The sequence below is a fragment of the Felis catus genome, chromosome B3 (assembly GCF_018350175.1).
Source record: "Felis catus isolate Fca126 chromosome B3, F.catus_Fca126_mat1.0, whole genome shotgun sequence".
Lineage (NCBI taxonomy): Eukaryota > Metazoa > Chordata > Mammalia > Carnivora > Felidae > Felis > Felis catus.
In genome coordinates, this window is record NC_058373.1 from 37,431,945 (window position 1) to 37,454,617 (window position 22,673).

The window sequence follows — 22,673 nt, forward strand, 5'->3', positions numbered from 1 at the left end:
TGGCCTAGGGAGCAAAAGGATGAACTTTCTCTCACACAGACTGTCAAGTCCCGGGTTCCTTCCAGGTTGCTGCTCTGCCATCTCCAGAGCCCGCTTATGGTCTCCCTGACTGTACCTGGGTGCCAGCTGGTGGGAAAGGAAAAGGGGAGGAGACATTCCATGATCTTAAGGCCCGAGTCCCCGCACGTCACGCATCATCACCGCTCACACTCTTCTGTACAGAGTCTGGTCACATGGCCACCCTTCACTGCAGGGGGGCGGGGGGGGGGGGCTGGGAAATAGAATCTAGCCATGTGCCTGGGAAGGAAGGGAGCTGGACTTGTGTGGGTAACTGGCAGAACCTCCCACACAAAGCTTTGAAAACCTCCAACCTTCATACTCTCCTTGACCCCCCGCCCTAGAAAGTAGCTCGCTCGCTCTCTCTCTCTCTCTCTCTCTCTCTCTCTCTCTCTCTCTCACACTAGCCTCTATTGTAGCCAAAAAACAACCATTTAAGGGTCACCTTTGGGTTTGGAAGGCACTTTGGTCTCCTACCGATCATTATTTGAATATTTTTTCATTCTTTCAATTGCCATTTCAATGCAGGGAGTCATCATAACTCTGGGCTAACATCCTTCCAGTTTTACGGTCTCAGTGCAATGGTGCCTGTGTTTCCCAACGGTTGCAACAAAAATCCCAGGCCTGGGTTGCTTGCGTTTCCTTGAAACCGAGGATAAGATGAAGGGAAGGAAGATTCCTCAAGGGAAAATTCCATTCCTATCATCAGAAAAACAGGAGCAAATGTTGGGCAGAAACAAACAAACCATGAAAGCATGTATCCACTCTATCTCTCTTACCTTCTCAGCTACATTGGCTTCATTGTCTTCTCTTTCTTTTATTCTCTGCCACTCCATCAGCACGGTGGAGGCCAAAAAGTGCTTGCTGAATGGGCAAGTCTTGCTCAGAGAAGGCCAGCTCTATGCAAAAAAAGATTGCCCCAATGGGAGTCAAGTTACTCAACAAATATTTATTAAATGCATCCTCATGCCCAGGCACTGCGGTAGGTGAGTGAGCGAACCAGGCAAAGCTCTTGCACCCGAGGACCATACCTCCTGCTGGAGAGTGGGAGGCGGACAACAACAACAGTAAGAAAATGAATAGACAAATACACAAAACAGCAGGGGCTGCAAAATTCTCACACAGGCTGCAACGTGGATGAACCTTAAAGATATGATGCTAAGTGAAATAAGCCAGACACAGAAGGACAAATGTTGTATGATTCCACCTACGTGAGGTCTCTAAACTAGTCAAATTCATAGAGACAGAAAGTAGAATGGTGGTTGCCAGGGGCCAGGGGAAGGAGGAAGGGGGAACTAGTGTTTGATGTGCACAGAGTCTCAGCTGGAGGAGATGAAAACGTCCTGGAGATGGATGGTGGTGATGGTGCACAGAGATGTGAATGCACTTAATGTCACCAAATTCTACACTTTAAAATTGTCAAAATGGCAAATTTCACATATGTACATTTTATCAGAATTTTCTTTTTAAGGCAGGTGATAGGGGTGCCTGGCTGGCTCAGTCAGTGGAGCATGTGACTCTTGATCTTGGAGTCATGAGTTTGAGCCCCATGTGGGGCATAGAGGTTACCTAAAAATAAAATGTTTTTTTTTTTTTAAAAAGGCAGGTGATAATAAATGCTATAAAGAAACAAAAGCAGGGAAAGGGGAATGGGAAATGGTGTGGAGAAGTGGGGGGGGGAGTGTCGTTTTTAGGTAAAGTGTCAGAAAAGGTCTTTCTGATCAGCTGATGTCAAAGCAGAATCCAGAACGAGGCAGGGGTTCCCCACTGACTATGGGGATACAGGGAGAACATGCCAGGCAGAGGCGAGAGTCACAGTAATGACCCCGAGAGAGCAGTAATGGGCTTGGTAAGGACAAGGAGGAAGCTAGTGTGGTTGGGATCCTGGGAACAGGGCAAAGCAGCAGAGGTTGAGGTCCAGGGGCAGGTGGGGCCCAGACCTTGCAGGGCCTTGAAGGCCGCCTTAAGAGCTTTGGGTTCTACTTTAAGGAATTGAGAAGCCACGGAAAAGCTTAAGCAGCATATTACTCCCCCCTCACCTCTCTCCTTTAAAAACAAATTTCAAACGTATGTAAAAGTAGGGAAAGTAGATAATGTATACCTATCACCCAGATTTAAACATTAACACTTAAACATTTACATTTAAACATTTTACCATGTTCGCTTTTTTTTTTTTGCTGAGTTTTTAAAGCAAATTTTCAGACATCATGGTGCTTCATCATAATTAAATATGCATCTCTAGAAAATAAAGACATTTCCTGCACAACCATGATACCAGGCTTGTTCCTAACAAAATTAATGATTCTTTCATATCTATATTCAAATTTCACCAAGTGCTCCAAGTGCCTTTTTTTTTTAAGTTTTTTATTTATTTTTGAGAGAGAGAGAAAGAATGTGAGCAGGGGAGGGGCAGAGGGGGAGACACAGAATCCGAAGCAGGCTCCAGGCTCGGAGCTGTCAGCACAGAGACGGATGCAGGGCTCGAACCCATGAACCGTGAGATCGTGACCTGAGCCGAAGTCGGACCCTCAACCAACTGAGCGACCCAGGCGCCCCCAAAATGCCTTTTTACAGCTGGTTTGTGTAACTCAGGAACACACATTGCATTTTGTTAGTATGTCTTGTAAATATTTTAAATCTAGGACCATCTCTCACCCTATCCCTGCTCACTTCTTCATCACACTTTGACTATTAAAGAGGTTAGAGCAGCATCCTATGGAATATCCACATGTTGGTATTGTGACTCACATTTTATTTAAAAAGATGTTTTTAATGTTTATTGATTTTTGAGAGAGAGAGGGAGAGAGAGAGAGACAGAGAGAGAGAGAGAGACAGAAAGAAAGAGAGAGAAAGCATTCGTGGGGGAGGGGCAGAGAGAGGGGAAGAGAGAGAATACCAAGCAGGCTCTGCGCTGACTCCCCATGCGAGGCTTGAACTCACAAACAGTGAGATCACGACCTGTGCTGAAATCAAGAGTCAGACCCTTAACCGACTGAGCCACCCAAGCGCCCTTTGTGACTTACATTTTAAAGGACCACTCTTGCTTGTGTGCGGATAATGGACTTCTTGGATGGGAGCCAAAAGGCCATTTTGGGGGGGGGGGGAGTGGTATTGTACTAAGAACAAACTCTAAGCCCACAAAGACAAGAGCACAAGAATGGAAACAATAGGGGGAAAGGGTTGGTCAACATGCTGGGAGGATGAAAAGGTGATAGACAGCCCAGTCAGTCATATCAGAGGAGAAGCAGCCGACTCCGAAGAGATTATATACATCGGTGACACCACAAGAAGCAAGCCAGAGAAGCTCAGTGACTGGGGGACCTGGTAATGCAGAAGGCAAAGAGAAGGCTGAAAACAACAAGTTTGGTTGATAATGACACTTAGGCATCTCCTCCAGAAAATACTCTGCCTGCTCCGTCTCCTTCGGTGAGGATCACCAGTTGGCAGCCCTCTCTATGACAACAGAACTTCCATAAAGCTTTTTGGTGACTCACTCTTTAATAAGAAGAGACAAAGATTCAATAAGTTGAAGAAAGCCTCCAACACAAAAGACAGAATAAAGCAAAAGGAAAACAAGAACTTGGGGGAGACAAGGACAGGGAGCAGAATAACACAAATAAAAATGTCCCATCCATACTTGATATTCTCAGAAGAGTAAGAGAGGAGATTGTGAATGCATAAAAGAAAACAATACTATAAAAAGCAACAGAGTGGGGCGCCTGGATGGCTCAGTCGGTTAAGCGTCTGTCTTTAGCTCAGGTCATGATCTCCTGGTTCGTTAGTTCAAGCCCCACATCAGGCTTTCTGCTGTCAGCAGAGCCCGCTTCAGATCCTCTGTCTGCTTCTCTCTCTGCCCCTCCCCTGCCGGCTCTCTGTCTCCCTCAGAAGTAAATAAACATTAAAAAAAAAAGGCAACAGGGGCGCCTGGGTGGCGCAGTCGGTTAAGCGTCGGACTTCAGCCAAGTCACGATCTCGCGGTCCGTGAGTTCGAGCCCCGCGTCAGGCTCTGGGCTGATGGCTCAGAGCCTGGAGCCTGTTTCCGATTCTGTGTCTCCCTCTCTCTCTGCCCCTCCCCCGTTCATGCTCTGTCTCTCTCTGTCCCCAAAATAAATAAACGTTGAAAAAAAAAATTAAAAAAAAAAAAAGGCAACAGAGAACAAGATGGAGCTTTGAGAAATCTAAAGTATGGTAGCTAGAATAAAAATAATTTAAATGGAAATACTGGAAGGAATAGTCTAGGAAATTCTTCCAAAAATAAAAAGATAAAGGCAGAAAATAGAACACTTTTTTAAAAATTTATTTATTTGTTTTGAGAGAGCATGTGCAGAAGGAGCCGAAAGAGAGGGAGAGAGAGAGAGAATCCCAAGCAGGCTCCACACTGTCATCCCAAAGCCCGATGCAGGGATCAAACTTACAAACCATGAGATTGTCACCTGAGCTGAAATCAAGAGTCAGACACTTAACTGGCTGAGCCACCCAGACACCCCACAAAGAACATTTTTAAATTAAGGGACAATCCAAGAGGTCTAAAAGCCAATGAATTGGAGTATCAGAAAGAAAGAAAAAATAAAATGGAGGGAAGGAAATTATGAAAGAAATATTACAAAGAAATTTCTCAGACCTGAAGGACATGAGTGTCCAAATTGAAAGGGTCTATTGAGTGCCTGGCACAATGACTAGAAATTTTGGAACATTAGGAATAAAAAGAAGAACATAAAAACTTGTTGAGGGGAAAAAAGATTGCATGCAAAGAATTAAGGATCAAAAATGTGGCAGACTTCTAACAACCTGTATCTCTCAAAATATTGAGACAAAGGTAATTTCTAGTCTAGAACTCTCCATTCTGCAAAATTATCATTCAACAGTGATGTTAAATTAAAGGCATTTTCAGATATACCAAACTTCACCATTTTATCTCCCATGTTCCCTTTCTCGGACAGCTACTAGAGGATGTGCTCCAGCAAAATGAGGAAGTAAGTCAGAGAAGAAGACATCACATCTGGGGAAAAGAGATCCAACACAGAAAAGAGATCAAGTGCAGAAAGGAAGCCCTGGGATAGGATCTGAGCCCAAGCTCAAGGGAGCAGTCCACAGTGGAGCAGGAGGCTAGAATGCTCTAGGAGAGACTCTGGTAAAACAATGGCACTGAAAAAAAGAGACATTGACACATTATCTGCTTACCCACGTAGAAAATTGTCCAACAGGGGCTGTTGAAGGTCAAAGAAACCATGCAAATAAAAAAAAAAGAATGAGAGCCTTATCAACTCCAGGTAAAAATAAAGCCTACATGAGAAAGGAAATGTCACATGGTACATTACTTGACTCAGTAAAGAACAGTATTTACTCAGTCATAATAAGCAAACATTGAATACTGATTTCACTGATAATTACAATATAACTCTATTAGCATGGCTTAGGAGCATAAACAACTACAGAAAGGGGAGCTGTTTAAGAAAGGTCAATTGTTATCTACCACAATAGAAAATGAACAGGTAATCCCTAAACTTACACATCAAGAATATTGAGGAAGAGAAGTTTAAGCAATTGGAACAGGTGTCAGCAAATGATGTCCCACTGGCCAATTCTGGTTTTGTAAATAAGGTTGTACTGGGATATGTCTACACCCACTCATTTACCTACAGCTGCTTTGTAGCTACAAGAAGAGCTGAGCGGTTGCAACATACTGGCCCACAAAGCTGAAGATATTTCCTATGTGGCCCTTTATGGGAAAAGTTTGCACTTTTACAGAAAAAGTAAACCCCGGATTTATAATAATGGAGATAAACACATAAAAAAGTAGCCAGAAGGGTTAAAAGCGGTTGTTCTCTGATGCTTTTTGCTATAAGCCTTCAAATATTAGTTGCCTTTTTAAATATGTGCATTACTACTTTTGATAAAAATTTTAAAATGATTGTTTTTAAGGAGTTGTCCTGATGCCCAGGAGGGAGGCAGGGGACTGACATCAGGGTTCGTGCCTGAGCCTTGCCCTGCTGTCTCCTGCTCTTCGCCAGCTGTCCACCATCCCATCTAAATGGGGCTGAGTGAGTCAGAGCTGCCTGGCCAGAGCTTCACAGGAACTGGAACCAGTTCCTGATAGCAGACTTGGAAGGAACAGCTCTGGGACAGCCTCCTGCCTCAAGCCATCATTTGGTATTGTCAATATCATCAATGAGTGGCAGAGGAATATCATAGTGGTTTGAGTGGCTAAGAGCTCTACTGTTAGATTACCTAGCTTCATAAAATTCAGGTTCCTCCTCTAATTAGCTATGACCGGGACATGTTATTTAATTTCACTAGGTCTTGGTTTTGTCACTGATAAATGGGGCTGATGATGCCTCCTTACGCGGTTGTGGTGATCTTAATTCAACTAATACATATGGGAGCACTTGGCACGGTGGCGGGTACATATAAGCCAACCGAATGTTAGCTATTTGTATTCCCATTTTCACAGATGACACAGATGAGTTCCAGAGAGGGAAAGTGGCATACACAATGTCACACAGCACATTGGAGACAGAAGCAGGACTAGGGCCTGGGACTCCTTTGTCTCAGTGCGATACTCTCCCCTGGCGCCACTCTAAGTTGCTTATATGCATAAAACACCTCTGGAAAGATACACAAGAGATGAGCAACACTGGCTACCTATGGGCAGGTGGAGACAGAGTGCAAGGGAGGGCTTTATTTTCACTTTAAAATTTGCAAACCACGTGACTGTATTACTAACACAAAAAGAAGGAGACACATAGATTAACTTTATTTAGTCAATCTCATTTATTTATGAGATTAACAGTGCCTTTCTCATGGTGGAAATCAAATAAGATAACAGACATTTATCTATATTAAAGAGGTATCCAGAAGTAAGAGGTTATTACTAGCAATCATGGTGCTTTTTATTAAAAGGAAACTTTTCTCTAGATTTGTGGAACAAACTGTGGGAAGGGGCACAAATTTCACTAGCCAGGGTCTCCTCTTTGAAGGCAGAACGGGTTTCCTTAGCCACAGGTGGAGCCATCTTGGAGTGCAATGGAAATTTCCACCTTGGCACCTTGCAAATGAAAGGTCCCCTTCCCCCCAAACTGGCTCTCCCAAACTCAACTCTTTGCACCCAGGCCCCAATTTGGACAACTCTTCTGGAAAACATGATTAAGCCTGAAAAACCTGGGGGTTTTATTGGGGATGACAGTGAGGGCCACAGTTTGTTTTTCAAGGGAGGGAACTAAGTCCCAGAAATAGCTGAGCCCGAGCTGGCAGGCGGCTGGCAAAGAGCAGGAGGCTCCAGGGCAACGCTTCCAGGCCATGTTGACTTTGGACGGGCTGCTTGAGCATTGTAAACAATTGCAGAAATGATTTCCTACCCTGGCAAAAGTCTTGTTTGGACAAGGGGTTCCCCCCCCCTTCTTTAAAAGGCAGTTTTATCATTTGTTTGCAAAAATGCTCAATCCCCTCTTTCTTTTCTTGTTCCCTCTGTGGCTCTGGTCTCCCCCAGAGCCAGATGAAAAATCTTTGTGTTTCTTTAATGTTAACCAAACCCCCATTCCTCCTTTTTAAACTGTTCCAGGTCTGTTGGACAAATACTCCCCGGCAACAGGACTTACAAGGGTCTGTTAAGGATTTTGTTAGGCTGGAGTCTTTAGCCAGAGTGACTTAAAATATTTTTTTTCTCCTTGTTTATTACATTTTAAACTCCTAGCACAATAAAAGCTGCACACAAGGATTGGGAAAGCAATAAAAATGCAACTTATAATGTCTTGGCCTGAGCTAGCTAACGCTCCATCTAGACACTGATGTAACAGATTTGGTCTCACACACCCTCCCAAGATGTCAGACGAGGAAATAAAATGGGCTGTCTATAAGAAAGAAAGCATAGGGCAGGACTGGGAGCCTGTCTGACTGCTGGCCAGGGTGGGGCTTCTGAGAGGCTGGGAGATGGACTGCACATTCTGAAAATCCACCAGAATCCTGAGCTGTTTCAAAAGAAGGAATAGTGTGCTCTTGACCACCCAGGGACAAGAGCAACCACAGAGCACATGAAGAGTGTGATATACTAACCTACATACCGCCTGTCACCTAGCTTCAAATGGGAGAGGACAAAAAGAGGAAGAAAGAATGGGGAGGGGGAGGGGGTTGAAAGAGAGAAAAGGGACAGGAGGTACGGGGTGCTTGGGGGAGAGGTTGCATCACCCAGCCAGAACAGAAGCTGGCTCAAACTGGGTAATTGAGGGAAATTTCATGAAGAGACAATTGACAAGGTTTAGGCAAGAAGTGAGGGAAACCAAAAGGGACAGAGCTGCACCGGAACTAACAATAGCAGGGAGCTGTCCCATCCCCAGGCTGGAAGCCCCCCCCCCCCAAAGGTGTCACACAGGAAGTGAAATCCTTCTCATTCATTCCATCAACAGGAAATCTACCACTCTATTTGAAGACATGAGAAAAACAGCCAAAAGATGAATCCAAATTAAGAATTTACATAGGAGGAAACTGAGGTATAAAAAGACTCATGGTAAGCATTACATCTATTTAAACATACAGGTAAACACTCTTTTTATTTATTTTTGAGAGAGAGACAAGAGTTCTAGCGGGGGAGGGACACAGAATCTGAAACAGGCTCCAGGCTCTGAGCTGTCAGCACAAGAGCCCAAAGCAGGACTCCAACTCATGAACCTCGAGATCATAACCTGAGCTAAAGTTGGTGCTTAACCAACTGAGCCACCCACGCACCCCTGAACATTCTTAACTGTAATAATTATGTTGACCAGGAAAATAATACAGGTGTTAGAATTATCATTTAAAAAAAAGGGGGCACCCGGGTGGCTCAGTCGGTTGGGTGTCTGACTTCGGCTCAGGGCACGATCTCGCGGTCCGTGAGTTCGAGCCCCGCGTCGGGCTCTGTGCTCACAGCTCAGAGCCTGGAGCCTGTTTCAGATTCTGTGTCTCCCTGACTCTCTGATCCTCCCCCAGTCATGCTCTGTCTCTGTCTCAAAAATAAATAAATGTTAAAAAAATTTTTTTTAAATAATAAATTAGGGGCGCCTGGGTGGCTCAGTCGGTTAAGCAGCCGACTTCGGTTCAGGTCATGATCTCGCGGTCCGTGAGTTCGAGCCCCGCCTCGGGCTCTGTGCTGACAGCTCAGAGCCTGGAGCCTGTTTCAGGTTCTGTGTCTCCCTCTCTCTCTGACCTTCCCCCGTTCATGTTCTGTCTCTCTCTGTCTCAAAAATGAATGTTAAAAAAAAATTTAAAAAAACCTTGAAAATGCTTTATGTTGTTGTGTTTATTGTTGTTGATAAAAACAAATCCCAAAATTGTCACAAAAAAGGAGGGGGGGGGAGGAATAGAAGAAAAACAGATATTTGCTTGTTTGTTTGCTTGTTCGTTTTTATTGTGGTAAAATATCCATAACATAAAATCTACCATTGTAATGATTTTTAAGTGTATGGTTCCTTGGTATTAAGCACATTGACACTGCTGTGCACCCATCACCACCATCCATCTCCAGAACCTTTCCATCTACCCCAGCTGAAACTTCCTATCTGTTAAACACTAGCTCCCCATGCCCCCTCCTCCCAGCCCTGCAAGCACCATTCTGTCTCTGTGTATTTGACTACTTTAGCAACCTCATATAAGAGGAATCCTACAGTATATTTTTCTTTCTCTTTCTTTCTTTCTTTCTTTCTTTCTTTCTTTCTTTCTTTCTTTCTTTCTGAGAGAGAGGGTGTGGCAGAGAGAGAGAGAGAATCCCAGGAGGGGCAGAGAGAGAGAGAGAGAGGCAGAGAGAGGGAGAGAGAGGAAGAGAGAGAGAGGAGAGAGAGGGAAGCAGGGCTCACCCGAAGCAGGGCTCCTGTTCACCCCAAGCAGGGCTTAAGCTCACCCAGAGCGGGCCATGAGTTCACCCAGAGTGGGGCTTGAGCTCACCCGATGCAGGACTTGAACTCACAAACCATGAGATCATGACCTGAGCTTGTCAGATTCTTAACGACTGAGCCCCCCAGGCGCCCACATTTCTCCTTTTCCGACTGGCTTCTCTCACTTGGCATAATGTCTTTGGGTTTATCCCTGTTGTGGCGTGTCTCAGAACTTCCTTAGTTTTAGGGCTGTGTAGTATCCGTTACATGCATGGCCCGCATTTTGCTTATTTCTTCATCTGTTGATGGACACTTGGGTTGCTTCTGTCATTTGGCTACTGTGTACGACGACACTGCCATAAAAATGGGTGTACAAATATCTGTTCAAGTCCCTGCTTTCACTCACTTCTTTTGGATACACAACCAGAATTGGGATTACTGGGTCATATGGCAATGCTTCATTTAATTTTTTGAAGAAATGGCCATCCCATTTCCATAGCAGCTGCGAGAGAGATTGTTTAAATCACTAATAACTCCATTTTTCTTAGGAGAGAGAAAATGACATCGTTTCCTTTCTGAAAATGACGAATCGAGACTTGTTAGTTAAACATGATTTAAAATGACAAGGATGACCACCAGGAGAACTAAAAATAGTCTAACTACTTTCCAAATCGCCCGAAAGCGACGCACAAAAACAGACCACACAGAGGATAAAACAGAGAACACAAAATGTTACAGAAGTGGACTAAATCTATGTGTTATAGGGATGAATAAAACTAATATAAAACTAACAAAACTTGGAAGAAAACTTAGAAAGTCATCTCTTAACTGACTTCTGAATTAAAGAAGAAATCAAAACAGTGACTGAAGAATATTTGGAAAACACTGTATATAAAGGTCTATGACCTTGAAAACATGCCCAGTGATAGATGCCAGACACAAAAGGCCACATATTATACAATTCCATTTACATAAAATATCCAGAACAGGCAAATCCCTAGGGACAGAAAATACATGAGTGGTTGCCAGGGACTGGGGGAGACAGTATGGGGAGTGGCTTTTTAATGGACATGGGGCTTCCTTTTGGGGGTGATGAAAATGTTCTGGAACTAGTGCTGATGATTGCACAACATTGAAAATGTACTCAATGCCACTGAATTGTACACTCTAAAATGGCTTAAGTGGTAAATTTCCCGTCGATGTATATTTACCCACAATGGGAAAAAAAAAATCTATGGAAAGAGGGACTTATGTTTCCATGGATGGTAGACTGGATAACGCCTACCAGACTGAGGACAATTAGAGACTTTGGACAGAATATGAAACGCATCTGATTGGAGGACTGAAGATCCAACAGGCAATGAAAAATTATAGGGTCAACATTCAGAAAAAGGAAATGTGGAGTTCGTCTTTCCACAGTGGGCATCAGACAAGTCCACAAGAGGCAGCTGAGAGGTGGAGAAGCCGAATGGAATATCTAACAGCCTTCTGGGGCTGGGGATAAAAACTGGAGTCTGTTCTGACATCAGCTGGCGTACTGCAATCAGTTGACCACCTGGAATTTGCATCAAAGTTCCCAAATCCACTGAAAAAGCAGAGGAGTCTACCTAGTAGGGACCCCGCCTTGGCACCCCTGCGTTGAGTATGAGCACACACTCGTGAGGGCCTTCCGCCAGCGCTTCATGCTGGTGTCTGCTCCCATTTTAGACAACCATTTTAAACACCCATTCCAGTTCTCTATCAAACTGTAACTCCGAGGACTCTTCACATAGAAAACAAACTGAGAGTTGATGGAGGAAGGTGGAGGTGGGGGGGAGGTGGTGAAGGGTCAGATGGGTGATGGGTACTAAGGAAGGCACTTGCTGTGATGAGCACTGGAGGTTGTAGGTAAGTGACGAATCATTGAATTCTACTCCTGAAACCAATATTGCACTGTATGTGCACTGTATAGAATTTAAATAAAAATTAAAAAAAAAAAAAAAACGAAAACAACTATGACTCTGAGGAGGAGATCTCTCTGCCCATTGTTGGACATTATGGGCTATAGAGCATGTTCCTAGGTCTGAAGACATGTGACTTGGAGGCCCAGACTGGTGGAGTGTCTTCAGTTCCGGTTTTTCTATTTTTTTTTTTTAACGTTTTATTTATTTTTGAGACAGAGAGAGACAGAACATGAACGGGGGAGGGGCAGAGAGAGAGAGGGAGACACAGAATCCGAAGCAGGCTCCAGGCTCTGAGCCATCAGCCCAGAGCCCGACGCGGGGCTCGAACTCACGGACCGCGAGATCGTGACCTGAGCTGAAGTCGGACGCTCAACCGACTGAGCCACCCAGGCGCCCCTAGTTCCGGTTTTTCTACAGCACTCTGAGCGTTTCTCTCTATTGCTTGGTAGGCAAAGTCCGGGCGGAGTGAGTATTTGCTCTTGCCAGGACCCATTTGCAGCTGCCCAGGGCCACCAGTACCAGGCCCACTTCGCAGCTACATTCAGGGCCTTCTCCCCAGGAAATCTTCCCCAGCGCCATCTGCAATCTCTGCCTCTCTTGTTGGCAGATGGAACTGTTCTTATTGGCACTCTACGCCTCAGAGGGTACGAAAGGAATATGGCTAAATTCAGCCCGCATCTGCATTGTTGCAGCCCCGGATGTCTATTTATTTCACGGACCTACGTGGCTGCCTCAGATGAGCACACCAGGATATCTATTCACTGGCTCCAGTGACCTGCTGATCCTGAAAGGGAGTTCTTCTAATGGTGTTCTAACTGTATTTTCTTACACTCGGTATTTGTCTGTCTGGCACCCATTCATCTCAGGGCCAAACTAACAGCCCCAGTTGTTTATACCTCGCCTGCCACCTGTAGCCCATACTCTGAACACCTCTTTGTCTTACTCTCACACACCACACAACATCCCCTGCCCTGAACCTCCCAGGGCCAGGGACCAGACAACTGGGAACAGCCCCTGTGCCCCGGAGCCCGCCTGAACTGTTCAAACTAGCCAACCCTAAGCTAGTCACCCTGTCCTGCCTTGCCTTGCCTTCCCCATGGAAACCCTAATAAAGGCGGTGGCCTGTGTCTTCCCTTCATTCCTTTCTGCCCCCTGCCCAACACTGGTGCTTCTCCATGTGTTACACCCTGTGAGGCGTAACACACCCTCTCTCAGGAAATGTAAGTAATAAAAATATTCCATTGGCATTAGCCTCTAAGTGTCATCACTCAGTCACCTTTACAAATCACAACTGAGCACAAGTAAGGTGGACATCAACATGTTCCACTTTAATGCACCCCTCAAATTCCCATGGTGGTTTTCACAGGGCTGTGCCCCCTATGGGCATCCCTTTATTTTATTTTTTTTAAAGACTTTATTTTTTTATTTGTTTTCCAAATGTTTACGTATTTTTGAAAGAGAGAGAGAGGGAGGCAGAGAGAGACAGAGACAAAGGATCCGAAGCAGTCTCTGTGCTGATGGCAGAGAGCCAGATGCAGGGCTTGAACCCATGAACTATGAGATCGTGACCTGAGCCAAAGTCAGACACTTAACCGACTGAGCCTCCCAAGTGCCCCAAATATTTAATTTTTTTAAAGTAATCCGGGGCGCCTGGGTGGCACAGTCGGTTAAGCGTCCGACTTCAGCCAGGTCACGATCTCGCGGTCCGGGAGTTTGAGCCCCGCGTCGGGCTCTGGGCTGATGGCTCAGAGCCTGGAGCCTGTTTCCGATTCTGTGTCTCCCTCTCTCTCTGCCCCTCCCCCATTCATGCTCTGTCTCTCTCTCTGCCCCAAAAATAAATAAACGTTGAAAAAAAAATTTTTTTTAAGTAATCTCTACACCCAACATGGGGCTCAAACTTACAACCCTGAGGTCAAGAGTTGCATGCTCTACTGACTGAGCCAACCAGATCCTCTATGCATCCCTTTAATAGGCCAGTTTTCCATTGCCCTTCTGCTTGACCATATGGCCAAGCCATTGACCACTGCCCCAATGAGACAGTAAAATTTCAAAAAGGGGCAAATAGCATGTAACTCAGTCCACTGAGCTGATTTGTTTTTAACCATTTTTCAATCAGAATGGCAGCCTTCCAAGCAGGATGCTGTTCCATGCACCTTGGAACTTCCATCCATAAACCAAGAAGCTCTTTGTTGGTTAGCAGAGAGCTGTTCACCACCTGGGCACAGTCCATGTAGCAATAGGTTCCGGCAGCTTCTCAGATGATTCCAAAGTCAGTCTTAGGGCAAGAGTCTACCTGCTTGTGAATATGCCAAGTAACTCTTTTATTCCCTCAGAACTTCATCAGAGAACTAGAAACCATAAAAAAGGACCAAATGGAAGTTCTAGATATTAAGAATACCATAACCAACAAATAAGAACTGAGTGTGTGGAATTAATGGCAGAGGAGACAAAGCTGAGGAGAGAATTAATGTACTAAAAAATAGAACTGAAGAAATATCCAGATTGTATGGAGAGTCAAAATTCGATGCAATATAGAAGTAAAACAAGCAATATACTAAAAAGCCTTAACATACATGTAATTAGAGTCCTATACATGAAGAAGAAGAAAGTCACACAGAAACATATGTGAAGAGACAATTGCTCAGGAGGTTCCAGACCTGATGAAAGATATCAAGTCACAGATGTAAGAATTACTACAAACTCGCAAAGAAGGTATGAAACAGAAAGCCACACCTAGACAGATCACAAACTCGGGCACAAAGAAAATCTTTTATTTTTCAATTTTTTTAAACATTTATTTATTTTTTGAGAGAGAGAGAGAGAGACAGAGTGTGAGAGGGAGAGGGGCAGAGAAAAGGGAGTCAGATTCTGAAGCAGGCTCCAGGCTCTGAGCTGTCAGTACAGAGCCTGACGCAGGGCTCAAACTCATGAACCATGAGATCATGACCTGAGCCAAAGTCGGATCTTAACCAACTGAGCCGCCCAGGCACCCCCAAAGAAAATCTTAGAACAGAAAAGAGACAGCTTTCCTTTGAAGGAGCAATAATTAGAATGACATAAAAAATCTCAACAAACCAATGAAATCCAAGATACAATTATGATGCGATCATCGGAGAGCTGAAATACTACACCCAACAGAAACACTGAGCAAGATTGAAGGCAAAGTAAACATTTTCAGACAAATACAAATTCAGAGAGTTCATCACCAACAGATTCGATTCAAAGGGAACCCGAAAGGGTGTTCCTTAGGCAAATGGAAAAGAGATATCAGATGGAAATACTGAGATGCAGGAAGAAACGAAGAGCAACAAAATAAGCAGGAAAAGAGATAAATCTGACTACTGATTGGCAAGAAAAAGGAGGAGGAGGAGAAAGACGAGGAGAGAAGCAGAAGGAGATCTTGTGAAGTCTGAAATATATTTGGAGTGGTCTAAATAAAGCGGTAAAACTACCAAATAACACTAGACTTTGGTAAGTCACTGATTCATTTGTAATCATTGGGGTGACTGCTAACAGAAAAATTAAAAAGTATATAATTTCCAAGCTAATAGAAGGTATACGTAGAATGATAAAATATATCATTCTAACATAGACAAATAAACCAATAAATAGAATCAGAATCACATTTATTTGGTCACCTATCTAACGGCAAAGGTACCATGGCAGTACACTAGGGAAAGAAAATATTTTAATATACAGTGTCGGCTAACTGAACGTTTATATGGAAAAAAGAATTTTGTTCTCTATCTCAGGTCACACATGAAAAATAATTCCAACTGACTGCAGATCTAAATATAAGTGGGGGCGGGGGGAAGCTCCTTTTAGAAAGAAACATAAGAGAACATCTTCACAATCTTGTAGTATGTAAAGATTTTTTAAAACGGGGCCAAAATAATGAGCTGACTATCTAGGGAGAAAGGATAGACTGGTCTATATTAAGAATGAAAGTGGCTTCTAGATGAAAGTTAGTCAAATGGCAAACCATGGTATGTAAGAAGATATTTTCAATAAGAGAGGATGTTTTTATCTGGCCAGAATACATTTAAAAGCCCTACAAAGCAACAACAAAATAACAGAAAATGAATAGCCACTTCACAATAAATTATATTCCAGTGGCCAACAGACACAGAAAAGGTACTTAACTCCACTAGTCATGAAGGAAATACAGATTAACATCATTAGATATTTCACACTATCTCCAGAATTGACTAAAAAAAAAAAAAATAGGAAAAAAATCAGATAATACCAAGTGTTGCCAAAAATGTGGAACAAACAGAACTCTCAGAAATTGCTGGTAAGAGTGTAAACTATCTATGGGAAAAATGTTCATCAGTATCTTGTAAGGCTGAAAATAAGGACCCAGTAATTCTTAGGTATATATATATATATATATATATATATATATATATATATATATATACATCCAACAGAAATGTTTAATGTTTACGTAAAAGGTACAGAATGTTCACAGAAGCACTATTCATATATCCTCAAACTGGAAACTAACCAAATGCCCATTACCTGTAGCACAGATAAATCAAACATGGCATATTCACACAGAATTTCTCTACAGCGATGAGAACTGACAGACGTGCGACAAGATTGCTATGAACAGAATTGTGCCCCCCGCAAATTCATATGTTGAGGTCCTAACCCCCAATGTTACTACATACAGAGTTAGTAGCATCTTTTAAGAGCTCCGTGAGGTCATAAAGGTATGGGGTCCTCATCTAACAGAACTGGTGTCCTTCTAAGAAGAGGAAGAGTTGCCAAGGATGCCCATGAACAGAGAAAAAGCCATGTGAGGACACAGTGAGACAATGTCATCTGCAAGTCAAGGACAGGTACCTCAGGAGAAATCAAACCTGAAAATCTCAATCTTGACCTTCTAGCCTCCAGAACCATGAGAGGATAAATTTCCATTGTCTAAGTCCCCCAGAATGTAGTATTTTGTCATGGCAGCCCTAGCAAACTAATATGGTATGGATACAACACATTTTGTTTTCCATTACCAGTTGGTGGCATTTGGGTTGTTTCCACTTTGGGGCTATGGGAACAATGTCGCTATGAACATTCAGGTACAAGTTCTTGTGTGAACATGTTTCCATCTCTCTTGAATATATTTTGAAGTGTAATCTTCGGTCATATGGTAGCTCTGTGTTTCAACAAGTCAAATGTTTAAAAATCCATAAAGATAAGAGCAGGAACTCTTGCAGAAAAAATAATAATAATAAACTTAAGATACATAGGATGATCAAAATCTAGAAGACTGTTGTGTGAAAACATTGATAACATGTAAAAGCCCCTGGGAAAACTGATAAAAGAGAGAAGGCATTAATTACCAATATTAAGAATGAGAAAAAGACATAGCTACAGGTCCTATAGACATTATAAAGATAAGACGATGAACAACTTGTGTCTTCAAATACATTAAAAATTTGAGTTTGAGACAGCAGCTACAAAACTACCACTTACAAAAACCAACAAAAGGAATAGAACATCTGAATAGTACTACATCTATTAAACAAATGGAATTCATAATTTGAATCTTCCAACAAAGAAAACTCCAGTCCCAGATGGCTTCACTGGCAAATTCTAATAAATATTTAAGAAGGAAAATTGTCGTGATTACACATACTGTTTCAGAAAATAGAAGAGAGGAAACATAACCCAAACTCAAAGTATGAGGCCAGCATCACCTTGTTACTGAAACCTACCAAGGATATTAGAAGAAAGGAAAAGTATAAATCAATCTTGTTAACAAACACAGATGCAAAAAAGTCCTAAACAAAATAACAGCAAAGTGAAGAATTCAACAATATATTAAAAAGATAATATATCCTGCGAGTTTGTGTTATCCTAAGGATGAAGGGTTGGTATAAATGTGAAATTAATCATTAAAACTTGGGGCGCCTAGATGGCTCAGTCGGGTAAGCATCTGACTCTTGATTCCTGCTCAGGTCACGATCTCACGGTTCATGAGTTCGAGCTCCTCCTCAGGCTCTGCACTGATGGTATGGAGCTTGTTTGGGATTCTGTCTCCCTCTCTCTGCCCCTCCCCTGCTCGATCTCTTATCTCTTTCTCAAAATAAACATTTTTTTTAAAATCATTAAAATTTATGGTATGAATGGAATATAAGAGAAGAGTCCTATAATAATGTGATAAATTTTTCAATCTAAAAAGTAAATTCAAAATTAAATTAAAAGTTTTAAAAAATAGTAAAACTCAACATCCATTGATGGTCATCCACCCACATACAGACTCTTATGCTTATTAATTTCATGCCCACTCTTCCTAAGTTCCCCATTCTTCCACTGCGACCTCAACCTCCGGTCCACCCTCAGCAATATCCCCTAAATCCTCAGTCTCCTCTCCAAACATTCATTTCCTCTTCTTGCCTTCATTGAAATCTGGTTCTGCCTGAGAACATTGCTTTTCTTACAGCCCTCTCATGTAGCCGCTGGGTGTTCTCCTTTAGCCCACAGATCACAGGCCCAGGGGTGGGGGAGGGGTCCTCCTTGCTCTCCTTTGACTTTTCTAGACTACTGATCCTTCTTTTTTCTCTATAAAACGACTATTCCCTTGAAGTTCGTGTCCTTAGACTAAACCAGCCCCTATCCTTCTTGTTGAAGCCTTCTCGGCCTGCCGGCTACTGCCCCTCACTCGCTGGAGTACCTTCACCATGAGTATCTCACCATTCTTTGTGATTTCACCCAACATCTATCAAAGACTATACAACACCCTGGCTTTTCAGGTTCTGTATTACTTGTCTGTTATAAGAGCTACGTTTTATTATGGGTTAACACGTGCCAGGTTCTAAACTGTGCTAAATACTCTACGTGTATCAGCTCCGTTAATCTTCACAATAAGCACAATTATTATTTCCATTTCACAGATGAGGAACCAAATCATAGGGAATTAAGAACGTCATCCCAGGGTCACCCAGTAAGTAAGTGGGGTGTCTGGGATTCGAACACAAGACTCAGGCAGCCAAGCCTGAACTACAAGATACTGTCAAGTGTAGACCAACCAGTTGGGGTAGGCTTAGGAGGTCAGAATCCAGGACAACAATCTATTTGCTTAACAATAGAGGCTGGTTAAATAAACTGTGATAGAATCTTACGTAGCCATTAAAATGATGATCTGTATCTGTGTTTACAATACCGAAACCCATTCATAATGTGATTGAAAAAAAGCAAGCTGGAAAATAGTGCAATAAACCTGCACATGAACGTTGATAGCAGCCTGTTCACAACTGGCCAAAACTGGAAGCGACCAAGATGTCCTTCCAAAGGTGAATGGATAAACAAACAGTGGTACGTTCATACAATGCAATATTATTCAGCATTAAAAAGAAATGAGCTATTAATCCATGAAAAGACATGGAGGAAACTTAGAAGCATACTGTTTCGCCAAAGAAGCCAGCCTGCCACAGGGAAGGACAGCTAAGTACTTACTGTATGACTAACTATGTGACATTCTGGAAAAGGCAAAACTAGAGACTGTAAAAAGATCGGTGGTTGCACCAGGTCCCAAAGGGAGGGATGACTAGGTAGAGCCCAGGGGATTTTTTAAGGTGGGGGAAACTAATCTGTATGACACTGTAATGGGGGACACAGACATTACACATTTATCTGAACTTTGAACTTTACAGCACCAAAAGGAAAGCTTAATTAAGCTACGGGCTTAATGAATAATAGTGTATCAACACTGGTCTATCAGTTGTGATGAGTGTGCCACCCGAATGCAAGATGCTAATAATAGGACAAACTGTGAAGATGGGGACAGCAGGTACATGGGGACAAGAGGTGCATGGGAACTCTGCACGATCTCAATTTTCTGTAAACCTAAAACTGCTCTGAAAACTAAAGTCCGTTCATTTAAAAACAACGGTATAATTGCATGCTCCCTTTCCACGTTAATATACGTCTGTGTTTTGTGCACAGGGAAGTCTGGAAGGACGTAATCAAAATTAATAGCAGTTGTCTCCGAGGGGTAGGATGCACGGAGATCTTTCTCCTAGTTCTACTTGTCCTATTTTCTTAACAAAAGCATGCATTAATTTCTTATGAAGGAGTAAAGTGAGGCCGTGGGGGCAGCCGGGCCAGGGCCCAGCGCGCCCGGGAGCCGGCGCTGCCAAGGCAGGGCGCCGCGGGGAATGCAGCTTAGCTCCGAGCCCGCCGGGGCCGACGCCAGCCTCTGCATCTGCTCCGCCCCCCGCGTCCCTCGGCCTTTTGAGAGTCGGGTCGGGGAGGTTAAGAAAGGGAAGAGCGAATTCCTCCGGTGCAATCGCGTCTGCACGCGCGCTGGGCAGGAAGGCCGGAGGGGCCGGAGGGGCCGGGGGGCGGGGGGGGGGGGGGCGGAGGGGCCGGAGGGGCTCCGCGGGGCTCGGCCGGGGGCCCGCAGACGCGCTGCGCAGCTCCGGGGGCGCGGCCGGCCTTCAGTGGGCTGGAATGTTCCCGCGGCGCAGTGTACTTTGTTCTGAGGCTGGGGGAGGGTGCAGCGGGGGCAGGGCTCCAGGGCCCCTGGGACTTGGAGGGCGGCCAGCTTTCCGTTCCCAGGGCGCCTTCCCGGGGGGTGGGGAGTGGAGGGAGAGGAGATGTCTAGTTCCCAGGCTGGGCAGCTGCGGGGCACTGACGGAACCCCTGGATTCCAGTGCCGGCCCTACCACCCACTAATGGCATGCTTCTGGGGTCGGGGCTCAATGCCTCTGGGCCTCAATTTCCTCATCTACAAAATGGAGATAATAATAATAGTACATAGTTATTGTCTGGCATTGTTGTAAAGCGCTCTGCATGTGCTCATGCCTCATAACTACCCTTTGAGATAGGTAGTACTGTTACTAGAATAACATCATTATCCTATTAGAATAATACTCCCTCACTTTCCAGGCCCTTTGGACAGCTCAGATGCTCTGGCTGTAGAAAGCCTAGCTCAGCCTCTTCCTACCAGGTAGTGAAATGCGCATTGTTATTACTTTCACTTTAAAAATGAGAAAAGAGGGGTGCCTGAGTGGATCAGTCAGTTGAGCATCCGACTTTGGTTCGGGTCATGATGTTACAGTTCCTGAGGTGGCTCCCCACGTGGGGCTCTGTGCTGACAGCTCAGAGCCTGGAGCCTGCTTAGGATTCTGTGTCTCCCTCTCTCTCTGCCGCTCTCCTGCTCCCACTCTGTCTGTCTGTCTGTCTGTCTGTCTCTCTCTCTCTCTCTCAAAAATAAACATTTAAAAAAATTTAAAAAAAAATAAGGAAAGAAATGCTCGGGGAGGTTAAGCAACTTGCCCAAGGGCACACAGCTCCTCAGTGGCCATCCTGGATACAAACGCCGCTGGTAGTCTGGCAGAAAGCCTCCACTCTTAAATGCTGCCTCCCTACTGCCAGTCTCAGGAAGCCCTTAAAATCTGTTTATTTGCACATACTGCAATCCATGCAACAATCTGGAGGAAGTATTACTAATAATAATTACTACTAAGTAATGATAATGATCATCAACTGAGGGCTGTAATTCTCACAACACCCCATGAGGTAAGCACCACTATTACTATTCTTATTTTAGAGATGAAGAAATTGAGGCAGAGCTCACCAAAGCTTAGCTGTTGGCTCCTTTCAAAATATTTTAGAGGGAGGCAGACCCTTCCAGATTCTGAGCACAGAGGCTAGCTTGGAATGACAGTGCTTCCTTCTGCAAATGTGAGAGGCAACCTTGCCTGGTAATCCGAGGAGCTCTGGAGAGTGTGATGAGTCTCAGATGATACCTAATGCCAGCTAAGCTCCTCTCTCCTGGGTGGGCTATTTCCGGGAGCCCAGCTGCCTAGTGCCTGAGACCACCGCCCCCCCCCCCCAACCCCCAATCTCCACAGAAGGCAGGTCAGGTCTGTGACTTAACCACGAAGTTCAATTTGTTTGAAGTTTGCTACGTAATGTTTTAAATCAAATAATTTTCAGCATTTTTGATAAGTGACATTTCATATTTGCTAATGGGGGTCAGCATGTCAGCTGTTTTATTTTTTAATGATGACTATGTTTTCTCATTAAATGAAACAGAAAATTCCATACCCTATGTTTCTGCCATAATCTGCATCCTTGGTTTTCTGTTTATTAAGAGGGATTTTCAAAAGTTTGTTTAAGTGGCCTTACTGAGAGAGAGAGAGAGAGAGAGAGAGAGAGAGAGAGAGAGAGAGGAAGTGTTTGAGTCTCACTCCTGGGAGGTGAATGAAATCTGCTGGGATTTTTTTTGGTAGTCGCCCCACCTCACCCTAAGCCCTAGAGAATAAGGGGAATACACAGCTTCGGATGACCCTTACTTTTAGAGCATCACAAATGACTACTGAAAACACCAAACTTGCCCTTCCTGTCTCCCAGTCTCGGCTGTGCTCTGGACTGTCACACCCTGACTCAGAAGAGGGAGGGATTGCTTGAAAAAGAAAAAAAAGTAGTCAATGTATCATTTTTATTATGTAGGAAAATCTAAAAATCTGCCCAAAGAAGCATGTATTATGTGATTTGGATCTGAAATCTCATTATATTGCATGTGTGTGATGATCTTGGCATCCGTGAAAATTGTGGCTAAAAAGTGCACTCTGATCAGCTTGATTCTGAGAAAAATACATCAGCATGGGTTCTACATAACTCTCTGCCAAAAATCACTGCAGGGTCCTCGTGAGCTGTGTAGGGGAGAGGGATGGCTGAGGGCAAGAATGAGTGGGTGGATGATAGATAAATCCATCTATGGATGGGTGTGAACGGCTGAGGGCTGGAGAGATGGCAGGCCATTGCATTTGCTGGGCTCCAAAGGTCCTTGACCCACCACAGCACTGGCCATATGACTTCAGAG

At 43.9% G+C, this 22,673-nt stretch overlaps 2 long non-coding RNA genes across 3 annotated transcripts in view; one reads left to right on the top strand and one right to left on the bottom strand.

Moving 5' to 3' along the window:
- Positions 1 to 22,673, bottom strand: part of LOC109500613 — a 58,447-nt gene that overhangs the window by 1,963 nt on the left and 33,811 nt on the right. For both annotated transcript variants that reach the window (XR_006599071.1, XR_006599070.1), the window contains one exon: positions 837 to 956. This is a non-coding gene — a long non-coding RNA (uncharacterized LOC109500613). The remainder of the gene's footprint in view (positions 1 to 836; positions 957 to 22,673) is intronic.
- LOC123385880 overlaps positions 16,384 to 22,673 on the top strand; it is a 35,563-nt gene continuing 29,273 nt past the window's right edge. Inside the window, exon 1 of the long non-coding RNA XR_006599072.1 lies at positions 16,384 to 16,683. This is a non-coding gene — a long non-coding RNA (uncharacterized LOC123385880). The remainder of the gene's footprint in view (positions 16,684 to 22,673) is intronic.